This window comes from Sciurus carolinensis, unplaced genomic scaffold (assembly GCF_902686445.1).
Source record: "Sciurus carolinensis unplaced genomic scaffold, mSciCar1.2, whole genome shotgun sequence".
Classification (NCBI taxonomy): Eukaryota; Metazoa; Chordata; class Mammalia; order Rodentia; family Sciuridae; genus Sciurus; species Sciurus carolinensis.
In genome coordinates, this window is record NW_025920407.1 from 27631 (window position 1) to 45903 (window position 18273).

The following is an 18273-nucleotide window of genomic DNA, read 5'->3' on the forward strand; positions in this document are numbered from 1 at the left end:
ATGTGTGCACACTGAGCCAATGAGCATGGAGTCCCCAAGCTGCTTCTTTGCTTCCCAGTGTACCAGCAGAAGTGACAGGCTCAGACTCTGGTCAGCCAGCCAAGCAGCCGGTTGATGCAGCCGGGTGAACCCTGCAATAGGTTGTGGTGGATGAGTGGGATGGGGATGTGCAGACCGGGGGTCCACCCTCCTAGGGAAAGGCTCCATGGACGAGCTTGTCATGGGGTCTCTTACTAGTCTGCACCATTTATGCCCCTGCCCTCTTTGTGTGTCATGTGGAGGGTCTACACTTCACGGCAACACTCCAGATTTCTGGACTACTCCCCCAACACCCATCTGATTATCCCTGAGTTTCTCCCTGTTTCTATTCTGCAACCAGAGGATTTCACCCCACACATTTCTTTATTCATTTTATGGCTTGAAGTACACTTGAAATATTTATAAAGGTAAATTTGTTTGCTTACATACTTATCATAGACACATTTGAAATTGTAAATTATCCTGTAAATTGTCTAGGGACAGGGCAAGGCCAGTAGCTTGCTCACCTCATTTCCAAGGGCACAGGTGGACCCCTGGGAAATGTATGCCACCTGTTTGAGGGTGAGCTGAGCCTAAGTCTCTCCTCCAGCTTGACATGAGCCACCGACCTCTAGGAAGTGTCTGTGTTCCATGTCACACTTAGCATAACTGTTCTGTTGTGTCATGTTTGAGAGAAGAGGAATCACCAACATTGTAGGAGCTAGGGTTCTTGCTTTTTTGTCTCCCAGACTTTAATTTATTGCTGCTTAACACTTCATAAGTACTGGGATGTTGCTCAGTGGTGCCTGCCTTGTGTGTGTGTGCCCCAGGACCTATATGCTCCCTCACCCAGAAAGCAAACAAAGCCTTTGTAGAAAACTTACCAGTGAAATCATTGTGGAAGATTAGATTTCAGATACTATCTTTTTGGCAGGAAGAAACTTGGGAATCTTTCCAAGCAGCATCACCATTGTCTGAAGGGTTGCCCCGTCTCTCTCTGGGGAAGGATTTAGCTGCTGGGGGCTGGCAGCATGTTCAACCACTCTGTCAATGTGGAAAACTGGTTTTAACTACTCTTAGGAAACTTACCAGTTGTTTTTCTGTCCCAGATTTGTCCTATTATTTAAGGTGCAATATCAGTGTGGGGTATTTTAATGGTGTGCATATTTTAATATGCTTTTTTATGCAAATATATAGCCTTAAGGGAATTTTGATATCATTTGTTACTTTGAAGTCACATTTTAAGGTGCAGAATTACTACATGTGCTAAACCCAAGAACTGTTCTTCCCCAAAATCTGGCCTCTCACCTCACTCCATCCCCAGAGCCACACAGCCTGGCACCCCTCTCGAGTGCCTCTGAAGGTCTCAATGAAGATGTGGTGCAGACACAGGTGTACCAGAGGACACAGGCACGTGGGTGCACATGGGTGTACATGGGTGCATTCATGCTTTTCCTTCTCCACACAAGTCACACTGAGGAGTGGACCAGCTCAGGCTGGACCAGAGGTGGTCAGGGCCGGCACTGTTACCCTCCTGAAGCCCATCCTTCCCTGATCCACCATTCACTGGGCTCTAAAGGCATCCTGCATCCTCTCAGGTGGCTGTGTGGAGTGAACAAGTGTCGGCCCTGGGGACCTACATTCATGGGAGAGGACAGTAATGAGTGGAGAACTGGAGCAGTAGCTGACCTGACTGGCAATCTGTTACTGGCCAGAGAAGCCAGGCAAGCCCAGCCTGGTGAGAAGAGGAGGCCGGAAGTTTGTCAAGAAAGGGTGGGAGCAGGGCTGGGCAGGGTGAGCAGTGCATTCTACACAAGGAAAAATCCACAGCCAGGCCTCAGGCAGGCGATGCAGACTGGAAAGTCTGGATGTGGGCAGCAACCCTCAGCAGGTGGCATGTGCATGTGTGCAGGTATGTGAGGTGACTCTGTGTGGGGCTGCCGTGTGCCTGATGAGTGGATGGTAGAACCTTGGGGACAGGAATGAGCATGGGAAGCCAGAAGGAGGCCATGGTGGTCTGGTGGTCCTGGCCACCTGGACAGGGTGGGGGCGGGTGGACAGAAGAGGGGTTTAGAGAAGTTGGCTTGTGGGAGGGAGTTAGGCATCCACATCTGGAGCATCGGGGTGGCAGAGGACACATTTGCTGCATAGGAGGTACGGGGCAAGCAGGGTGTGGAGAGGAGTTGATTTCAGTGCTGGGCATGTCAGCCTAAGATTCCTGGGAGGAGCTGCACTGTCAGTAATGAGGGACAAGTCCTGATCGGGGAGAGAGGTCTGCCTAGGAAGCTGATGCTTTGGGGTCCTGGTCCATGAGTGGAGCCTGGAGACAGCATAGAGTTTCACCTGGAAACTCGGAGAGTGCGAGGACCTGGATGGCCAGCGGCAGGCACAACGCTAGCTGGAGGGGCAGGGGCTCCCAAGGAACAGGCCTCCAGAGCAGGACCTGTTCCAGACATGAGGAGGAGCCAGGCAAGGCAAGGGTGTAGCCCTTGGAAACTCGGGGCATGAGTTGGGGGGCAGGGGTGAGGGCAGAGAAGCAGGAGCATGGCTGGGACACAGGCAAGGGGCTGAGGGTCATGGAGTGAGGCTCATCACGAGGCGGTGGGTGCATGAGGGGGGTCTTCATTGCCTGGGAGGAGGCGGGTGGTGGGAGCCAAGTGAAGGGGACCTGTGTGCAACACTGAGAGGTGTGCCTGAGACCATGGCTCTGGGGAGGTGGTCTTTTCCCTGCAACCTGGATACTTCCAGTCCACAACAGAACCTGGGGCAGGGTTGATAGTGGCACTCTTCATCTGAGATGGCTCTGGGGACAGGACACAGGCCACACCTTCACTGGTGCCCCTATACCCAGCAGTGGACCAGTGGCCCTGTGTCCATGGGTCACTTCAGGTATGTCACCTGAAGTAGCTGGAAAATGAGGTTTGGGTTTTTGAATGGAAAATCTGAATATTCCAGAACCAAAGGTTTGGATCTGCGTGTTAGATCTGTTTATACCTAAGGGGCCTATAGAAATCCTGGCTCATGACACTGCTCTCAGGTTGGAGCAAGTGGGGTTCATCACTTCTCTAGAACCTCCTCATGGCAACCCAACTGCTGTTCTCATCATGGTCCTCTGAGAAGCTTGGGTGCTAACCCACAGCATCTTGATCAGCTTCCCCTGAGCATCTCCTGTAAACCAGTCCCGCCACACCAGGGGGATGGGAAAGTGAGGCACTTCAGTCAGTTTTGGGGTCCTGTGGGGCAGACACTGAGATGGGTTCAGTTGACAGAGGCTACCACTGCACCCAGTTCCCAGCCTGCATGTAACCTGAGTCACCCTGAGAAGGCCAGTACAGACGCTGGTCAGGAAGAGACGCGTGGTTTGTAGGGCAGGGGTGGCCTCCCCATGTCCAGGATGACTGGCTACAGGAGCTGTCTCCCTCTAGTGAACCAGCCAAGTCTGTTTCATGTGGGATGCAGGTGTGCAGGGGTCATTTCTGGGTAAGCAAGGGTCAGATCCTTGGTCTGTGAGTGGATGTACCTACAGATGGCAGAGCCACCTGTGTGTTCCCAAAGATGAACACATAGACCATAGCCTGGTCCATCTGCGTGTCTGTGCATGCAAACATGGACCCGATCCTTCTGGGTGCACAGTGTCCTTGTGGTGCTGAGCACCTTTGGCAGCAGGGTAGCCATCTCCAATATTAGCAGCTGTGTCCATTGCCCGAGTCCTCTGTCCCATGCCCTGGTGTGTCGTTCATCTCACCAGTGGTAACATAACCTCAGGTGCAGGGCTGGCATTGGAAAGAGTCCAGTGCTCCCTCAGGACCCTGCAAGTGACTGCACCACTGCTGCTGAGTGCAGGGTCTGAGCTCCTTCATTACACTGGACCCTAGGCAATGCAGCTTCCAAAGCAGAAGCTGTGCACAGGCAAACTTTCAACTGAAGCCATTAAATTCTACTGCAGAGGCCTTATCTAAAACTTATGCCCCAAATCAGTTGATTTCCAAAAACCAGAGTATTGATGAGAAAGAATGTGGAGAAGTTCTATGAATTGACATACCTACCAGAGACCAGAGCTGGAAGAAGCCAGGACAGACTTGGGACTCTGAGGTTGGTAGACATCACCACTGGCTGGCAGGGAGGAAAAGCGCAGGCAGAGCTGGCTAGAGCTCAGGACAGTGGGTTCCCCAAGGGCCCTGGGGGAGGTCTCCGACTGCAGAGGGAAGTGAGTCTCTCTGGCAGGAGCAGTGTGGACCCTGCTGCACTGGGTTTGTGAGGCAGAGTTGCCAAGTCCTGCAGAGACTGGCAGCTGTGGCTCCTGCCTCCCTCTGCCCCATGAGGGCTGCCCCTGGGCTGTGTGCAGTTCACCCAGGGCACCTGTCCAGCAGGTCCCTCTCACAGCACCAGTGTGGGTGCTGGTATTTGCCATGCAGATGGCTCTGGGGGAAGCCATCTGCCCATCCACTACTGCCCTTCCTGCCTGGACTCTCTGGATCCCTTGCCTCCAGGTTTGTCCTGATGGGGGATCTGCCATGACCAGGCCTTGCCCATCTGGCCAATCTCTCCCAAGGGCACCATGGCTGCCCTTGGGGAGCTGGCTGTCTGCTGGGTAGTTCACTGGAAAATAATCCATCACTGCAGGGTCTCCTGGAGGAGCCACAGGCCAGGCTGTTCATCTTGGTGTCCCCAACTTGACGACAAATGGAGGGGAATGGTGGGAATCCCCTCCCTGGGGTTCTGTGCCAGGGTTCCCTGCCCTTTACAACAGGGAGTTGGGTGAGGAGCAGGGGTCGTGGCTCTGACTCTGGGCAGAGCGCTGAGGCCCAGGGCACGTACCACAGTCACACCATTAGCAGGGCAGGGACACTGCTTCTATTCCTCCCTCCCTGACAGAAGATGACTTCTGCCACCCACATGTGCACCCACAGCAGAGACCAGCTGCCCCTGTGGACCACCTGCTGCCCACTTGTGAAGTAGTTGCTGGAGCAGCCACCTCCTGGGAGGCTCTCCGGGGTCTCCCGGGTCCTTCCCACTGTCTGAAGCCAGTCCTGAGTGGGGCTGCGTCTTCTGCCAGCCCCAGCTGGGGTAAATTCTGGCATCCCAGCCCCAGGGCAGCCCTGCCCAGCTGGCTCACCCATGCCTGCCTCAACTGCACCATGCCTCACTCCTTGGCCTGTCTCTGGAATCCTGCCAGTCGTGACCCTCCACCCCCAGGGCTCCAGAACTCCAGGCACCAAGACAAGCCTGGCAGGCTGCCCTTCACTCTGGCTCCTCTCCTCCCCTGGTCTAAGCCAGAGCAGCATGTCCACAAGGCTGCCAGTGACGACAGGTTGTAGCCCCCTGTGCTGTAGAAGACAGAGGCAGCTGCTCCTGAGAGGGGGCATCCAGAGCCCTGCTCAGGTCCCCTTTCCTTCCCTTCTGGGGCTGTCCTCCTTGGTGCAGGTAGAATAAATTCACACACAGGTTTTCCAACAAGGCAAGTTTCTCATACTTGCCACCAGATGTCAGTAAAACCCCTCTTAAGATAAATGTGGCACTGGGATGTGTGCCTGCAGAAGCCTCAGAGCTGGCATCTGGCCTCCAGGGAGACAGAAGCAAGGAGATCATTGATTCTGGGGTTCTGCATTCTGCTGAGAGGTCCCCAGGCCTCCTGGGGAGGGCCTGCAATTTGAGAAGATGCTAACTTCTGATACGCCTCACTAAGGGTGCCTGTGCAGAAAGTGAGGCCAGCCTCCAGGGGAAGCCACTTTGCCACAGAATGGTGTCTGGTTCTGGGTCATGGTTCACTCCTCACAGGACATTCCTGTGCAGCTGTTTCTGCCTGCTCTAGCAGAAGCACCTGGCTGCGCACATTTTGTGATCTTGCTCATGGGCAATGCTGATTCCAGAGGCTCTAGCCTGGGCTGGGGTAGGGATGGCAGCATGGTGGTGAATTCACAGGCTTTGCAGTGCCCAAAGTGGGCGCACATCCTGGTGCCACTCACTAATGATCATTTCCACATCTCTGATGTGGGCTTGGTGGTGCCTCTGCCACAAGAGTACTTTGGAATTTAAACTGGAAAATGTGGTTGCATGAGAAAGAAGTCCTAGGGCTCAGGTGGAAATGTGAGGTGCAAGAGCACTTGTGTACCTGAAGTGAGAGCCCAAGAGAGGACAAGCCAGGGCCAACAGCCCGGAAACAGCCCCACCAGCTAGGCTGCAGCCACACAGCACTGAGTCACCTGCCTGCCTGCTTGTGGATGCTCGGGGGCCCCTGGACGCTTTGGGGCTCTGGAAAACTTGCTCGGTCCTGGTGGACAGGTGAATCTGCAGGTGGAGGTGGCTTTCATGAATAAAGAACATACTAGCCAAGAAGTGGGATGACCCTGGATCCCAGCCTCGAGATGGTGGAGCAGCAGTGCTGTGCTTGGCCTCACTGTACCTGCTGCAGATCCTGCAGTTCCATGTTAGTCTGTAGTGCCACCTTCACGTGGATGGAGAAGGGCTGTGGCTGCTTGGGGCCAGCAGCTGGCATGGCTGGGACCTGGTCCCATGTGGGCAGAGGCCTCAGGTGCTGCCATCCCGGTCTGTGCGTGGCATCCCGCAAGCTGAAGCAGCGGAGGCTCGGCTCGGAGAAGCCCTGCCCCATCTCTGCGAACTCATGAAATTAGAGCCCTAATCTGAATGCCAAATCAGAACCCAAAATAGCACCTGAACTGGAGTGAGAGTATTTTAGGAACAATATAATCGCACAAAAACATCCCATGCCTTTTTCTCTTGCCTCTCGCTTTACCACTTCACATCTGCGGTGTTTGTGCTGTTGTGACTTCTTTTTATTCTGACGAGGAGGAGCTGTGAGCCTCTTCTGCTTTTCCGGTGTTACATGAGAAGCTCCACTTGTTTGCTCCCTTGGGTGTTCTGTGGCCTTCCTTCAGGTCAGGCTAGCTCACTCCAACTTCCTGGGAGCTTGGCAATTCTTGCCTCTGGGTGTGTGCTTGCCTCCTGCAGGGCACCAGGGTTGCCTTTGGACCTTTCCATTAGGAGCAAAAGTCTTTCCCCTAAAAAGTAAACAAAAGTAGGTTAGGAACACAGAATAAAGCAGCTGTTCTTAAAATGCTTAAGCAGGTACCCCACGACACAGTCTTTCCTCTCCCAGGCAGATGCTCAGGAGAAATGAACACGCATCCACACAAGCTTGGGCATTGCAGCAGCGTGATGCACAAATGCCTAAGTTCCCATTGACCTTGGTGGTATGTACAGGATGGAGTGCTATTTGGCATTTAAAGGAACAGAGTGTGTGCACAAGGGACCACCAGGAATTTTGAAAACGTTGTGGTTAGCAAAGGAAGCCAACCACAGAGGTCACACAGCACCTGATTCTACTGACAGGACATTTGCAGAGGAGGGATGTCTTTGTGGATGGAAAGCAGGTCAGTGGTCGCTTGGGGCTGGGTGTGAGGGGCGAGACAAAAGTACAGAGTTCATCTTTCTAGTGACCCAGTGTTCCAAGATTGACAGTGGTGATGGGGGCACATGTCTGTGAAGACGTTGAAAGCATTAAAATTGTGGCTTTAAATGAAGGAATTCATGATATGCAAACCATAGTTCAATAAAGTTGTTAAAAGAAAAATGCAGAGAACTATAGACTAGAGATCCAAAAGGCTCTTAGAAATCAGAGTTGAGAACCTGAATCTACATGTAACATGTTAGAGAAGAGAGCTCTTTCCTTACAAAACACCTGGACCTGGTGCTAAGATACAGCAAACATTTTAAGTGAAGAGTTAAATTCATTAAAATTGAGAGAAATATCTAAGGACTCAGAAACAAGAAACTGAAAAACCACAATAGTCTATGAATTAATTTTGGCAACTCTGGGTGGCAGTGATTTTAAGGTCTTATTAACCTCCAGATCTGTAGTTTTGATACCTCCCAAATAGAATACATATAGAATATTGAATATGATGCTATTCTTCCCACATCCTCATGTCAGGATCCTTGCTAAAGCTGCATTAGGTAGGATAAAAACATATTCTACAAATAGTCTCCCCACTGGTACTGGGTGGTGAAGAAGTCAGACCAGTGGTTGAGGGAGTTATGTGAGCACCTCTGCTCCTGCACTGGTTTGCATTCAGGCTGCCAGCACAGTGGGGGACCCTCAGTTGAGAAGTTCTCACTCATCCTGCAAGGACACCTCTCTCTGAGCACTGTAGAGGCAGGCCCTAGCCTTGTCCAGAGGGTTGCCCATCATGGATTTCCCACAGATAGAATCCTTCTGAAGATGAGCATTCAATCCCAAATTACAAAACCTAAGAGGAACTGTCATCCCAAGGATAGGGACCTCAGTGAGTCACATGGGAGGAAGACACAGGAGCTCATAGGATAGGATGGGGAGAGATGAAAAGGCTGTGCAGCACTGAGCAAGAGAAAGCCAGGGGGCAGTGAGTGAAAGACACCATGAGGAAAGAACAGCAGGACTTGAGGAGGAACCAAGCAGGGCTTCCAGAATGAAAAGCAGCCTTTAAAGGAGAAAAGCAACTGAACAGGCTAAAAAGCTGGCTGGACGTAACTGAGGAGATCCTGCACTAGCCTTCGAGGGAAATGTCTCAGTGACAAGGCGCAGGGCAGATGGAGCCACAGAGCAGTGCTGGTGGATAGGAGGCTGGGTGGGGAGAGCTTGCCACACACCTGACTCTCCAGGGTGCTTGCCAGGCTCGGGTCAGGTGGTTCCCCTGGGACTGGGAGAGCACCACTGAGCCTACCCCAGACTCTGGGCTCTGGGCTCTGGGCTCTTGCTGCAGGACTATCGCCGAGCACAGTCAAAGGTCACGGTGGTCGTTCTCCTGCCTGTGAGTGGTATGAGGCCACATTCATCAGGACCAACATTGTGCCATTCAGGGGTGGTTCTTGTCTCCACCCCACAAGCACCAGTCCACACCTTCACTGGTGGGCAGAGCACACACCCTGAAGACGCTTTCTAGAAGAGACTTACCACTAGAAAAGAGGTTATTTACTTATGTTTGGGAAAAAATAGATTTTTTTTGACTCTATATACAAGTGGAGAGAGCATTAATGTCAACAGTGAAGAAAATCTGAGGCCCCTCTGCCCGCACTGGTACTGGGCATTGAAACCAGGGGTGCTCTACCACTGATGTGCACCCCAGCCCTTTTTACTTCCTATTTTGAGACAGGATCTCTCCAAGTTGCCCAGGTTGGCCTTGAATTTGCCATCCTCCTGCCTCAGCCTCCCAAGGGCTGTGTGACAGACATGAGACACTGTGCCTGGACCCTGCATTTTCTTTTTTACTAGGATCTCCCCTTCTGTCCATGGGTGCTTTAGCAGTGTTCTCTCCCCACTTTCCTGGTTCCACACTCCCTGCCCAGGCCTGTACGGTGTTATTTTAAAGACTCACAATGAAGGAGAAGAATCCATTGAAATCAAATTTGGATTGGAATGGAAGTGTTGGGGATGTAAATCATGTGTCTCTTTTTTGACTCAGACAACAGAATGGGGGATGTAGGGAGGGCTTTTGGAGGCTTCTCTGGGTTTGGGACATATGGGGACTGTACAAACACCACTTGCAGACCACTGTACCCTGCACTCAGCTGCTGGGAAGACGTGTGTCACAGTGATGCACATGGCCTCATAGGTGGGTCTCAGTGATAGGGCTGGTAGACAGTCACAGGAGGGAGGCTGGGTTGGGCTCTGTGAGCAGGAGCCGATTCCCTCTGAAGCTGAGTGAATACCCACTGGGACATTCAGCACTGAAACCCCAGCAGGATCCAGGGTGTAAACAGGGCAGCTATTTAAATATGAGTTCACACAGCAATCTAGGATCACTCTCAGAGTCTGGACCCTAGAAGGCAATTGCTCCAGGGATGTCCAGTGAAAGCTCTGGCTGCCCCCTATCTCAGGCACAGACCCAAGGATGGATCAGAATTCATGGTGGTGGGAACAGACACAGCAAACTCTATTTTGTTGTTTCCAGGTGGCTGTTTCGTACCAACCCAAGGTAACTGGCTAAAGAGAGACCTGGCAAGTGACTCCCACCTGGGCTGCCTGTTGAGGTCAGGACTTTGTCTGCTTGTTTCAGGCCTTGGATTGCCAAGTTCAGGATGGCATGATGCACAGACCATGTGATCAACTGGTCTATGTTTTTCCTTGGATTTAGATGTTGGACTTTTAAATGTTGGACATTGTAAAAGCTAATGTAAACCTAAACTTCTTTCTAAAAGCTTGGTGCACCCCTCTAAAACCTCGAGAAGTCTACCTTTACCACATTGTCAGGTAAAAAATTATGGAAGTTTAGGATATCCTCAAAGGTCGTGGATTTCGAGGGTTGTGTGGGCTTGGGACCAGGGTCTGTGACCTGCACTGTGCTGGGAGCTCCTGCCTGTGCTTTCTCCACTGCAAGCCCTTATTCAATGCAGATGGTCCCTGTGGGAGACCAGTGCTATCCATTGGAGTTTCCCTGGGCAGTGTCCCTAGGCCTCGGGAAGAGCATCACCACTACCTCTGGGCCACCTCAGGCAGCTTTTGTGACTTGCCACACTCATCTTCCTCCCCAGTAAACAGGATCCTATTCCCCACTGCTGTAGAATTCAGTGAGATGCCACAAGAGAAAATCCTGAGTGTTTGGTAAGTGATGGCGGTGAATCACAGTCAGCATCAGGTCAGGGAGCTGAGGGTCAGCTCAGGCTCCCGGGTTACCACTGCCCAGCATAAGTAATGGCAACCTCAGGCTTGAGAGGCCCATGCCTGCATGTCCTCCTTAGGAAAAGCCCATGACCACTGGTGACCAGAAAGGGAAGGAAGGGTGGTGACATGGTGGTGACATGTTGGGACAAGGGTGCAGCCAGCACCTCCATCTTCGGCACCTCCATCTTCGGCTTCCCAATGGTAGACACGCTGGCCACTTTAGGGAAGAAATCCTGGGGCCCTCCTTAACCCTGTGGGAGGGACAGGCACCGGTCGCATGCTGGAGCCAGAGGGGAGCCACCCAGTGGGTCCCGGGTGCAGTGCCTGCAGCGAGGGTCTGCCTTGGGGCTGTTGTAGCAGCCTCATCTTTGTCTTTGGAGGAAGTTGTGGAAGGAAGCCCCATGGATGGAGGAAGGGTTTACAGAAAAAGGCTGTCCTTGGTCATCTGGACCAGAGTGGTACCTGAGCAAGCCCACATTGTACTTGGGAATATGCCTTATTTGGAAAATAGGGTCTTTGCAGATGTGATCACTGAGGTCAACCCTAATCCAATATGACAGGTGTCCTTATGGGAAGGGAAACTTGGACCAAAATCCTCAGAGGGAAGATGAGGGATGCTGAGGCCACTTGGAGCCAGGACACAGGGGGATACTGGATTCTCCCTCAGGGTCCCAGAGCACCAGCCAGCTGTGACCTTGGAGTTCTGACCCAGAACTGTGAAGGGATGCTTTTCTTTTGTTTGTGGTCACTCATATTTTGGACTTTTGTCACAGTGGTCCCAGGGGGCCATAGCCCCAAGGCAAGCGTGCAACCTCCTCCAGACCCCAGGACTCAGCTCCAGCAGGAGGGGCACAGTGTGCCCAGCATAATCTCTGGGAGAAATTTCCAGAGGCCGAGGGGCTTGAGCAGCAGGGACTCCCGTGTCAGGCAGAGCCAAGCACAGGTGGGCTCCTCAGAACAGGGTCACTTGAGGGCAACATGTCACTGAGCGAAAATCCCAGAGAGACAGTGAGATGACTTGCGTTCTCTCTGTCCACACTGCCTTTGAACTCTGGCATGTTAGTTACACATCAGAACATGTCGCCTGGGCCAGGCCACTCTGCTGGGCTCCGCTGCCAGTCAGCAGTGCCCGTCTCCTTGGACAGCGTAGCTCTAGAGCTCAGGTCCTGCCTGATGGCTGAAACCTCTGTCCAGGGAAGCTCCTGAGTGAGGGTTGGGTAATCAGCCCTCACAGATGCGTCTGGTGACTTGCCATTGACATCAGCAGCAGTGCTCTGTGGAGATTTCTAGGAGGCAGGAAGCAAAGTGAGGGGCTGTGACCTAGACTCAGCCTGGGTAGGGGGCTGACCCAGAAGGCCACGTGGCCGCAGAGTACCCCAAGAACTGCGAGGGTCTGATGGAGGAGGAGATTCAATGCCACAGCACAGGACGGTCCCCTGGGGTGCTTCTGCCCTCTGCAGATCTCAGCTGCGTGGCAAGAACAGGCCAGTCAGCCCTGTGGTCCCCAAGGGCACATGTCACCCTGATGCTGCGGAGTCTGGAAGTGTGAGATGACTTTCTACCTGTAAGTAAGAGAAGTGCCCAGCAAGCTCTCCCTGACATGGAGCGACTGCCCTGCTCCTGTGTCAGGAAGCCATTGGCTACTCTTGCTGGTGGTCTGTGGGCTCCCAGCCCAGCTTTGTGTTTCTTCTCTTGCCTCCCAGGTGCTGTGTGCACCACCTTTCTCACGGCACATCTGTTTCGCTGCCACTGCTGTTGTCAGCTTCAGACTCCACTTCACCTTGACCTTGGCTCAGCTGTTTACTGGCCTGTGTGGAGCCTTTGTCTCAGGGGAGTGGACTCACCCCAACCCGTGCACACACTGCTGAACCAAGAGCTGTCTGCAGCCTGCAGTATAGACTGGGCTGTTTGCCATGAGGAGTCCCACAGGGCTAATGGGGTATTTTCCCCTGGGCTATTCCCCAGCAGGTCGCCACCTGCCTTCTACACTGCATGCTACCATGTGGTCAGCTGATAAGTGACAGGTAAGCTTGTTAATTGAGTTCTTGGGGGAAAACAACTTTTTGAAGATCCCAACTGGGGAGGGATGGGCCACTTGCCTTGTAACCATGCATTTCTTTTTCAGTTTTGAGTCCAAAGGGGAAGGAGATGGTGCCCTCATGGGTTTGAACTTCCGAACGTGAATACTGCATCAAAGAACAGGCTGAGCCTCTGGCAGGAGCAGTTCCCAGAAGCCTGAGTGTCAGGTGGGTGGCAGTGGCTCGGGGCAAGTGGGCAGTGGGCAAAGGCAGCTCAGGTGAGACCTGCGTGGACTCCCTCCCTACCCCAGTGTTTCTGAACATGTTCATTCAGCACTTTTGAGGACCTACTGTGTGCTTGGGCAGATGCATCTGCTTTGTGAGTGTGTTCATTTCCCTTTGCAATCAAGTCATAACTTAAACAAACATTAGGAAGTTACTGTTTACCAAAAGAACCAGTACTGGCTCTTTCTGTGCGCACACGTAGTCACCTCCTCACGAGATTTCAGATTCTTGTTTTTAGCAGGTTGCATATTCATTTCAGCACCACCTCCTCCCATTGCCCTGTGGACATGTGTTATTCTCTGAACATAAACATACAATAATGCCGTGTGTTTAGGAACGAGCAAACAATGGGAGCAGAGCGGAGCAGGCTGTCATATGACCAGGAGTCTCCACATCGCAAGGTATTTGAAATGATGGCTTAATAGGCAGTGCCTGAGCTGAGGGGGCTGATGCAGGTGAAGGCTCCTCTTCTGCATTTCCTGGATCCTTTGTGTTGAAATTAGTAAGTGTACTGTCATAGAAAATGGCATTTTGAATTTAATTTGCATTCTTCCTATGCCCCTGTGCCCAAAAGATAAATGGGGAAGAGAGCATTTTGGGAGTCCAGTTTCAGAGTAGACAGGGTGGGCTTCAGAGCAGAAGCCATCCTGCTGCCTGAGTTGCTGACCAGGGCAGGAGGCAGGAGTGCACAGGCTCAGCAGCCAGGCCTCACCAGGCCTGCCACGCATGGCTGCAGACTCTGAGTGGGAGCTTGCAATCCGCCCTGAGGTCGACGCTCAAAGGAATGGTCTCAGGGTGGCCATGGAGCCTGTGCGGGGGGCTGGGACCTCACGGGGGCAGAGTGGGAGAGAAGACATCTCACCTTGAGAAGCATCCTCTGGGGTGGCCCCTGCAAGGCTGGGCTGAGGCAGCAAGAACACCCACCTCCTTGTCACAGAGACTCAAGGTTAGCACAAGACAGCAGCCATGGCATATTCGACCTGCCAAATTTTATTCATTAAAGCAATCTGTTCTGGCCTGCCAGCCCCCATCCAAGCCCTCATTGTGCTGTTTTGGGAATTCTGGTGGCCTCCCTGCTTCTGCCTGTCCTTCTCCATGTGGTCATTGTGAACACTGTTGCCTCTTGCCAACCTGGCTCAGGTCCCTGCAGGGCTGGCCTCACCTCTGAAACCAAATGCAGATTCATGGCCCAGTACAGGGGTGCTGGCCAGCCTCAGATTCCAGAGTGGACTGTCACACTCCTGGCTCAGCTGGTCATAGACTATGGCCGGCCTGGCCTCTGCTGGCTGCTGGGCTGGTGGTGCACACAGGGCCTCCCTTGACCTCACAGTGTGTCTCCACTAGCCTTTTTTGTCTGTCTTCCATGCCTCAGCTCAGGACCCTGGGGCGAAGGACCCTCTGCCTGCTGACTAGTCCCAAGTTGGGGGCTCAGGCAGAGTGGCCATTGAGTCTGCCTCTGTGGTTTCTTGGAGGCTGTCCTTGGACCTACCACCTAACCTAGTCAAACTCAGTGTCTTCAGCAGTATGACAGGGGATTGGCAGCTCTCAGGGACTCTGCAAGAACTCAGTGAGCTCTCTCCTTGAGTGGTTAGAATTTCCAGTGTACCTACAGGGGCCAGGCGCTCCTCTTGGCTCTGGGTGTGTGGTAATGAGCCAGCTCAGTCCACCAGGAGAGGAGGACGGTGTGACACACCCGCTCCCTGGGGCACACTTCCGCAGGGCTCCTTTCCCACTGGTGGCTGACTCGTCACTAGCCTGACCCTGGGGCAGCAGCTCCCCCAGACTGTCTAGGCAACTAGACCAGCTGTGAAACCCAGGGATGTCTTCCACTCATGGGAGATGCCTCAGGGAACTGTCCCCTCCACCGCCCTGCTTCTCACAGAGCCTGTTGATGAGGGATGTGAGGCAAGAGATGGAGGGCGCGGCCATCACTGTGGCTGCTTCTGCAGGAGGCAGGCGGCCTGTCCACACAGGGCTTTGCTGGGTGAGAGTTTTGGACACAGTGTGATGCTAAATAAAATGTGCCGTTATGATATGTTTTACGAGCCGAGCTCTTAACACACACAGAATAAAGATTAAGAGCATAAATCAGGAGACCAGCAACAACAGATTCTGACTGTGTATTTCCTACTTAAGTTTTGTCGCATAGCTGATTTTTAATCTTTATGTACAAAAAATTTTCAAAGGAAGGGTCATACCTAGTTCTTTCTTTTTTCTCCCTCCCTCTGTCCTTAATGAATTCTCACTACAGGAGGAAATCTAACTTTTAAAAAAAGTTCTTAAATTCTACATGCCTAAATCTTCAGCCTTTGCATTAATATACATTTTTCTTTTTTTAATCTTTTAATAAATTTACTTAAAAGAGGAAAATTATCAGAAAGTGAGAAGCACTATTAACAGTTCACAAAAAATGCAACGTGGACCCACAGAAGTAAGCAGTCAATAGGTGATACATTCTCTTTATGACCCAAAACATGCCAAAATGCTTATAAGTAGTGCCTGCAAAATATATGAATGTCAGGTATTATCCAGTAGCTTTTTGGTTTAAACTGACTGCCAATAATGACTAGCAGTTTCAATGATATGATATAGTGGGAAGGAAGAAAAATGCTACAGTTGCTCCTAAGTGGCTTAATGTGTGTTAACGTGGGCTGGGGGAGGGTCAGCACATGTTTAGCACATGCTAGGCCCTGGCTTTGAGCCCCAACATCACAAAAAAATTTTTTTTAAATGAAAGTACCATGTTTTAAAGGTAATACTGCATCAATTCTAAAGGCATATGCAGCAATATGGAAGATGAATAAAAACAGGAAAAACAAAAAGTTATATGTTTAGTGTCTTTTAAAGTCTAAACATTTAAATGATTAATTAAAAAACCTCACATACTTCACAGCTATTGGCCTACACAGTGAGCAAATATCTGCATGTGGATTGAGAGCTTTTGCTTTGGAGTGGTTTTTGTTAACTCTGTTTACATTAAAAAGGACAGAAAGTATGTTTGTTGCTTTGACAAGGTCCCATTCTTTCCTACGGAGTGCAACTGTCATTGTCCGTGAGTCTCTTGAATTCGAGGTTTTCCTTCTGATGAAAATATTAACTTTGCTGGTTTTTGAGCAAGAGCGGTGATATTTCATCCAGTCTTTGTAGATGAGAGGCTTGTGATGTTATTACCCCTCAATTCTCCCCTTTAAGAGAGGATAGCATTAGAGTGATGAATACCAATGAAATTATCAGCGCTGAAAGACCTTCTCATAGCAGCTCTACATAAGTCTTTGTATGTGTCTTCATACAATCTTGAAATGGCCTCTAGGTTTTGTGCTCTTTATTTGCTGAGAGGAGCAAACAGAAAATTCAGGTTGTTGTCATAGGCTAAGGAGTGAAGGTCAAAGTAGTATTTGGCATAAACACTGGCAGGAACATTAATATTAAACTGGAGTAGCTCCAAGAAGTGCCTTTCCATCTCATTCATGTCCTCAACTGTAATGTCCTTGATGATCTGGCAGTAGTCCACATTCCATACAGCCTGATCATCCCAAACCTTGGAGGCAAGAAGAATGGCTCCTAAAACAATTCTTTTCCAGTTAGTGGGACCAATGTTGATCTCAGCATAAGTTAAAAGCCTTTCTAAGTAGACCAAAGTTACTATTGCACATTCAACTGTTAGCTGTGCAGCATTAAAGTATGAAGAAATCTGTAAATAAATTTGAGTTCAGGGTCATGCTTAAAGTACTCCTCTGGAAACTTTTCTCCTGTGAGTGGATGTGATCTCTCATCAAATATATCCAGGGATCTATTTGCATCTCTGTTCTTTATGTGGTAATATATTGCTAAGGTCACACATTTTATTGTGGTTCTAAGATTCGGCTGGCTGACTGTGCTGTCATCTAGAAATATTGTTGAGCATGAGCTATACTTTTTAGTAAGCTGCCCTGGAGTTACATGGTTTAAATGGTTGCTCTTCCTCTTTTCACCCACATCTGTCTGAGATTTGCTCAGGAAAATTGTGCTTGCCCTTGGATGGTCAGAAGGGTTTGTTTCCAAAGCTAGATCTTCCGGCATCTCGCCGTCACTGATGTGCTGCAAGTGGTGGCCCTCGCTGGCTCCGAAATCTAACTCAGCGGGCTCCACGGCTACGGCCACCATCACTGCATCCCCAGCCGCCCGTCATAGAGCTCAGACTCCTAGTCTGGCTCCGCCGGCCCTGTGCGACCGCCCAACTTTGGGCTGGCATTGGGGGACACGCAACAGGTCAGCGTGTTCCCCATGGGGCGCCCCTGCTCCTCGCCACCACCGCCTGCGCCTTCACTGGACCCCAAATCTGCGGCGCTCAGTGGCCGTCCCCTCCCCCAACAATGGCGCGGCCAGCACCTGCAGCCCTGGGCTATGCCTGGGCTGCTCCGTACATGCAGACGCGGCCTTGCCGGCTTCTTGCCTCCCGGCCCCGCCGCCCGGTCCCGGCCAGGGCTCCGGCCTCTGCTGCACTGCTGCCACCACACCAGGCTGCCTCCTCAGAGCTGACTAGTCTCTACATTTTTCTTTATATTTGACTTCAGTGACAGCTATATTACATGTCCTTAATTGAATTAACACAAATTAGAACGGAAAGGCGTTGGGAATGGAGACTTGGAATGCTTATCAAGAGCTTTCTTACCTGAAGCTCAAGAGTGCTTTCCTTGGGGGCCAGAGACTGTTTTCCAGTCTCAGGGATCTTGTCCCATCTCCAGCCATAAGTACAGCAGTGTTGGTCAGTGTTCAGAGAAGCCTAGTATCAGGTGACCATTGACTGACTGGATGGTAACTTGATTTACTGCCAAACCCCCACAGGTCTCACACCTTCCCTCCTCTTCCTAAGGTGGTGGATTCGTGTATGTCTACATCTGGATGAGGTGAGAAATTTGTTATTTATGCAAGAAGAAAGATGTGCTTAGGAAGAGTTTTAATTTGGTCTGAGTCCTTTAGTACTTTCAAAAGGACTTTTCTCCACATCCTGCCCCCACCCAATAATAAAAGAAACATATATTAATTCCAGAAAATGTAAAAAAAGCAGCATCTCAGGCAGGGGACATGACTGTTAAGAAATATAAATCACATCCAACTGGCTCAAGCAATATTCAGTTCATTCGATGCATAGCCTGCTTCTCCCAGAATTGGCAGGAGGTTTTACAAACTAGGTTTAGAAAGTGGAAATGAATCAGAGAAGTAATGGGAGGTAGGGGAGCTGGAGCAGTGGCTACAGTGGGAGGAAGTCTCTGGTCAGCTCCTGTCTGCTGTGGTAAATAGCTTGGAACTCTTATT

At 51.2% G+C, this 18273-nt stretch overlaps 1 pseudogene; it reads right to left on the reverse strand.

Annotated features, from left to right (window-relative positions):
- Positions 1 to 16165: 16165 nt before the first annotated feature.
- LOC124975702 (cyclin-Y-like protein 1) lies at positions 16166 to 17243 on the reverse strand (annotated as a pseudogene).
- Between the last annotated feature and the right edge of the window lie 1030 nt (positions 17244 to 18273).